The following is a 7202-nucleotide window of genomic DNA, read 5'->3' as shown; positions in this document are numbered from 1 at the left end:
GGGCAGCAGAGCCCTAGATGACTCTGCTCCATTACTGAAATGAATAGGCAGGCCTCATAAAAAGCATCCTTGGCCAAGCCATTCATATTGTAAAAACTAGTTCCCTATGGACTGCAAAGTACATGTCCCTTTCGATTAGAGCATCCTGTGTGGCTTTCATGTGTATGGGTGACTAATTAAGAGAGCTCATCATTGCTGTCAATAAAACCGCTCTCCTTGACAACTCGGCAAATCTTAACAAGAGCATTTCTGCCATCTAGTGTTCTAAGCCAGCAAACAATACTCGTAGCACCTGGAAGGGCATAGCTCTTCTCTGTCAGGCCTAAATGAGTTTTTAGTTTCCATTGCCAAGGTCAATTCAGAACTGCTTGGGGGAGGTAAGGAAAAAATAATATTTCTGGGAAAAAAACCTTGTACAATATTACTCTCACTCACTCAATGAACTTGGACTCCAATGAAGTAGATCATTAACATCATGATCCATTTTTGTGACCCACATTCTGATTAAATTTGGCTTCATAAAATAAACTTCTAGAATACCAAATGTCCTTACAGCCTCACCCATGCTGTCGGCAGCAGTATGTAATTTGCACATGAAGCTTGTAAACCCGAGAATCTTGGCTCTGCTTTGTAATGTAATGGAGGTTTCCCAGTAACAATAATTTGATTTAATGTTCAACAAGAGATTAACAGTGAGGACTACAGTATTTTGGTGCTGAAATTCATATTTCGCAAAATACAATTCACATCAAAATGCTCTTTCCATATAAAAAGCCTCTGGCTCACAGTTCAGGAGGCTGAACATCCCTATCTCTCCAAGAAATAATGACAAAAGCACTTAATCTCACACCTTGGGTTCCCCAGCTGGAAAAATGATAAGCCTGAAGTTACTCTCAAATTCAAAGAGGTGGTGAGAAATAGTTCATACATACAAGTTTTGATTTAAAGAAGATATGCATGTATTGTGGGCTGTACCAATGACCTTTCTCCAGCCAGAAGAGTCATAAAACTGTTTTTTATTAGTATTGTTATTATTATTATTATACTTTAAGTTCTATAGTACATGTGCACAATGTACAGGTTTGTTACATATGTATACATGTGCCATGTTGGTGTGCTGCACCCGTTAAATCATCATTTACATTAGGTATATCTTCTAATGCTATCCCTCTCCCATGCCCCCACCCACTCAGTGCTGAAACTCCCATTGCAGAACCCTCCTGGACATTCCAAGTGACAGGATGCCTACTACCTCCAGAGACCACTGATCCCATTCTAGGATGCCTCTACTACTAAATAGCTTTAGCACCTAATGAGCTGAAATTATCCCTCCACCTAATACATGCACCCAATGCCTTCCAATATCGGGTGCAGGCCCTGGTGTGTGATGTTCCACTTCTTGCGTCCAAGTGTTCTCATTGTTCAATTCCCACCTATGAGTGAGAACATGCAGTGTTTGGTTTTCTGTCCTTGCAATAGTTTGCTGAGAATGATGGCTTCCAGCTTCATCCATGTCCCTACAAAGGACATGAAATCATCCTTTATTATGGCTGCATAGTATTCCATGGTGTATATGTGCCACATTTTCTTAATCCAGTCTATCATTGATGGGCATTCGGGTTGGTTCCAAGTCTTTGCTATTGTGAATAGTGCCACAATAAACATACGTGTGCATGTGTCTTCATAGCAGCATGATTTATAATCCTTTGGGTATATACCCAGTAATGGTATGGCTGGGTCAAATGATATTTCTAGTTCTACATCCTTGAGGAATCACCACACTATCTTCCACAATGGCTGAACTAGTTTACAGTCCCATCAACAATGTAAAAGTGTTCCTGTTTCTCCACATCCTCTCCAGCACCTGTTGTTTCCTGACTTTTTAATGATCGCCATTCTAACTGGTGTGAGATGGTATCTCATTGTGGTTTTGATTTGCATTCTCTGATGGCCAGTGATGATGAGCATTTTTTCATGTGTCTGTTGGCTGCATAAATGTCTTCTTTTGAGAAGTGTCTGTTCATATCCTTTACCCACTTTTTGTTGGGGTTGCTTGATTTTTTCTTGTAAATTTGTTTAAGTTCTTTGTAGATTCTGGATATTAACCCTTTGTCAGATGGGTAGATTGTGAAAATTTTCTCCTATTCTGTAGGTTGCCTGTTCACTCTGATGGTAGTTTCTTTTGCTGTGCAGAAGCTCTTTAGTTTAATTAGATCTCTTTTGTCAATTTGGGTTTTGTTGTCATTGCTGCCATAAAACTGTTAATGGGAAGAGAGATCACTAGGTAATGAATTCAAAGCCAAAGGAGTCCAAGGGTGACAACCAGGGCTTCTCTTGACCCACACAATTTCACTTTTCTTTATTAGAGATTTGAAAAATAATAACTACAGCTAATGATTGTCATCATAAGAATTTGTTCAACCATTATTATGTGAGTATTCTATACCTGACCTTTGCACTTGAGATCATCATTTACCAAAGATGACAATAAAACTAAATAACATCAATTGAGCATCTAGTATTTGCCAGGCATTGTGGCATACATACATACATATCTCATTTATTACAATGATCTTGAGAAGCAGGCATAATTTCTTTCTTTTCATTTACTAATGAGGAATTCAACATTGATAGAAGTAGCTACATCAAGATAGCACAGCCAAAAAATGATAGAGTCAAAATTAAAGTTAAGTTCTGTTCGATGCCAAAGATCCATTCCAAAATCCTGTAGTTTTCCAATATTCATGAGGGATGAAAAGAACATCCAAAATCCTAGCTCCTTCCTCTCCTCTTAAATTCCATTCATTTTTTGCTCTATGAGCCAATTATCTCTTTAGCTCTAGTTGCCAGAAAAAATGGTCATGAAGATTTCCAAGTTAAACAATAAGTCTCAAATATCAGACGCTATTGATTTTACGTTGACAAGAAACAATACTTTCCTGATTTATACATATCATGACAAGAAAACATACAAAATATTTTCAATTAATGTTAAGATTTTATCAAAAGATTTTCCTACATTATAACTTTCATTCTTTGTCACTTTCATACATTATAACTTAGGCCAAATCAATTCTGCCCAAGACTAATTTTTAAAAATACTTATTTTATCTATCACTTAAAATGCTCCAAGACCTTCAAATTCAAACTGATTAAGCACTTGAGGTAATCTTCAAACCAATTCTTATTTTTTTTTGAGACAGAGTCTCGCTCTGTCACCAGACTGGAGTTCAGTGGTGCGATCTCGGCTCACTGCAACCTCCAACTCCCTGGTTCAAGTGATCTCCTGCCTCAGCCTCCCAAGTAGCCGAGATAACACGCATGCACCACCGCACCCAGCTAATTTTTGTATTTTTAGTAGAGACAAGGTTTCACCATGTTGGCCAGGATGGTCTTGTTCTCCTGACCTTGTGATCTGCCCTCCTTGGCCTCCCAAAGTGCTGGGATTACAAGTGTGAGCCACCACACCTGGCCAAACCAATTCTTGTTTGCCAGGCAGCCATTCTTACTCTGTATTCCATGAACCTTCCTTTCAAGCCAGCCTCATTTATTAACTTATCAGAACATACCTTGCTTACTCTTCTCTGCTACTTTGCTTAGGAAATTCCCCAGGTCTGGAATAACCGTCCCTATCTGGTACGTGTGTCCAGATGCTCCCAATATTTCTAGACCCAGCTTTAGCCCCATCTCTTTTGTGAGGGCTTCACCATCTTGTTAGCTCTCAATACTCACCCTGTACTATAATAACCCACAGCTCTTAGTTTCTTCCTATTCACATGTAGAGCATATTTTATGTGCATATATGTTTATTCATTTTACTATAAGCAAAAATCTTATGCTTTGGGGCAAAAATCCAATTCTGTTCAATACAGCATTATAGTTATTTAGCATCTACTCAGACATAGGCACAATTTAGAATACTTCATGTTCTAATTTAAAGTATATTATCTGACAAAGAACCTAAAGTAGGTGATTAGAAAATATTGGCAGAAGAAAGAAAACTTTTTTGAAGACATGCTATGATCTAAGCACTGCAGTAGACATTTTTATATAATTTATCTTATTTAATCCTAACCACAGCCCTAGAGGTAAAGTTGAGTTCTTTAAATTTTTGTAGATGATACTGATATTATAAAACTGTAAACAATTCTCCAAAGATTACATGTGTGTAGGAGTTAGTATCAAACCTATAGTTTCCATTTCTGAAATCTATGCTTTTTTTCTTCACTGTAGTAGAGTTTTCTTGCATTTAGCCTCAGAAAAACAATCTTTTGAGATTGTCATATGCCTGAAAAGGCCAGAAGACAAATAATGTAGATTAGTAAGAGTTACCAAGAAAATCTCTTGTTGAGCAAAACTCAAGCCCTCTAAACAAATGCTTGCTTTTAAAGAGGTTTTTTGTTTGTTTGTTTGTTTGTTTGTTTTGTCACTAAACACTCCCCTAAATTATCAACAAGATTATAGTACTTTAATACAGTAATTTAAATTTAGTTTCAAATTTTTTCTTTAAATTTTAAGGATATATTAAGTACTTAATCAACCATTTCCCATGGATCTACTTATATCATTTTTTTACCCATATGGATTGGCCTGTTTCTGTGCAACAGACACATCTCCAATGTAACATTAGATTAAATTTCAGTTTAGCTAAGGATTTAAAGCAAGATAAATACACAGGGCAGGAACGGCTATACCTTAGCATAACGTAGCTTCCCTTAAATCCAAAGTCTCTATCTGAGCAACAAATGGGTCAATGATACTGCTAGTAGAATCTCAGCGGGATGAGAAGTTTATTTCTTGTTCATCTACCTGACTTGGTGCCCTATTTGGGCTGCTCCCTAACTCCCTGGCTTCTTGTTGGGTCACTAATGGGAGGTGTTGGCAGGGAGGGGATCATAAAGTAGAAAGAAAAAGAAGAAGGCAGTTTGGATATCATCACCACTCTGCCATCTCCTCCCAAACAACAGCATTCACTTCCTGCATTCCCGCAGTCTGGCAGCAGCTGCTGGGGGGTCGGCTTCCACGGCCTTTTTTCTGTGTCCTTCAGCTTCCACTGTCTCTTTGCCCCTTCCTCCCTGGCTCCAGCAGCTGGGTGTCTATGTCTTGTTCATTCCTTGAACTCTGCTCACAGATTTGTAAATAGCTCCTCTTTAATAAACCATTGTTAATTTAAATCTTCTGAGTTAACCCTCTTGCTTCCTACGAGGCCATTGATTTGATATATGTAATTAGAACAAATTATGAACTACTACCACTTTTATTTCACTTTTGGTTATTTCTATAGCTTCAAATTTATACCCAGAATCTGAAATGTAAACATTTATAATTCATGTTTTTACAACCCAAATTATTTCCCAAATGCCACAGACTAACTATATTCTCAGTCCTGGCTCAGAATTACTTCAGTCCTTCATAAAAGATAGTTTTTTTTTTTTTTTTGTTTCTACCTGTACATAAAGACCAACAAAACCCATCAAAATAAATATGTCTTTGAATTATAGATGCTCATATCTAACTCAATCATAAGAGAGATTTCTTGCATTTCCAGTTTGTAACAAAGACTAAAAGTATTATATGTTTTTTAGGATTGAATATTTTCCTTTTCCCAGGTTTGTTCATTTTTGGCCTTCATCTTTATGGCTTCTTCAGAATTAGTTTCAAGTATACCTTGTATTGTATACACTGGCTAGATTAATTAGTTTGTTCCTCTGGACCAAAATAGTTTGGAGTGGGAGGAGGAGTAAGGGAGTTTGTGGTTAAGGATGGGAGAGGCTACATCAATAATTATAACAAGGCTAACACTTAGTGAAATACCTATTGCTGGGTAATTACTAAGTAATTATCATTGCTTTCAAAACACTGTATATTTTTAAGTCATATAATCCTGAAACTCACATGAGATCTTGTTATTTGTATCTTGCATCTGAGGTGAGAAAGACAGGAGAGGAAAAAGAACATGTTCCTAGGTCCGACAGCAATAAATAACACTGCTAGGACTTGAATTACACAGCCTGTGGGCAGGTCTAAAATCAAGGCTTTTAATCACAGCACTTAAATGATATTCAGATATTAATGCTTATGTTCTCCCTCCTCTACTTGCTCATTTAAGCAAAACAGAAAATAAAAATAAATACAGTCAACCCTCCACATCTGGGGGTTCCATGCCTGTGGATTCAACCAACCATGGACCAAAAATATTCAGAAAAACACTGCATCTGTACTGAACATGTACAAACTTTTTCCTTGTCGTTATTCCCAAAACAATACAGTATAACAATGATTTGCATAGGATTTAAATTTTATTAGGTATTATAAGTAATCTAGAGATAAGTTAAATTATATCAGAGGATAGTGGTATGTTATATGCAAATACCAGGCCATTTTATATAAAGAGCTTGAGAATTCCTGAATTTTGGTATTCACGTGGGATCCTGGTATCAATCCTTCATGGATACCAAGGGACAACTGTAAATAAATGTATCTCATCATACTACCATTTAAACTGAAACAAAGTAGAAATACACCTCTGAAAAATAAAGCCATGTTAGAAATGTCTGACCTATTACCAGTGGTGGCATAAATGCTCCTGAAACCTGGTTCCTGAAAGCAGGCTCTTTGCTATGGTGAGAAAAAAAAAAAATCTCAAAATTATTTTTGGGCCACCATTTATGTTACAAGCCTAGGATGGCTGCCATGGCTCTAAATGTGTATACACTATTGTCTCCCAGACACAATCCTTTTCCCGGTTATAAGACATGACCTATGCCATTGTATAATAGTTGCAGTTCCTTTCTACTAGTTAGGACAATATTTGTAACAATTTTGACAGTATTGGTATTTAGAGGTTGATTGCAACATTTATACACATTATGCCATGCCAAGCAATTTAATGTAAAAGTTTAAAAAAACAGTATGTACTAAGTGCTTAACCCAACATTTTCTTTGGTTTCAATTCATTTATAACGTACTTTTTAACCCATGTGGTTTCCCAGCAGACAAAATGTGTTCCTGCTACACGACACCCTTAAGGGAGCTTGAGGGTAACTGAGGAGCTCCAGGGTTTGGTCAGTGGTTCACACACCTGGCTAATCATCAGAACAATCTAGGCAGAGTTCCACAAATACAAGTTCCCAGGCTCTACCCTGGAGCTTCTGATTCTAGTTCTAATGAAGCTCCGAAATTTGCAATTTTTTATCTCCCTA

This window comes from Papio anubis, chromosome 11 (assembly GCF_008728515.1).
Source record: "Papio anubis isolate 15944 chromosome 11, Panubis1.0, whole genome shotgun sequence".
Classification (NCBI taxonomy): Eukaryota; Metazoa; Chordata; class Mammalia; order Primates; family Cercopithecidae; genus Papio; species Papio anubis.
The sequence above is the reverse complement of the archived record's forward strand: the minus strand, read 5'-3'. Positions refer to the sequence as shown.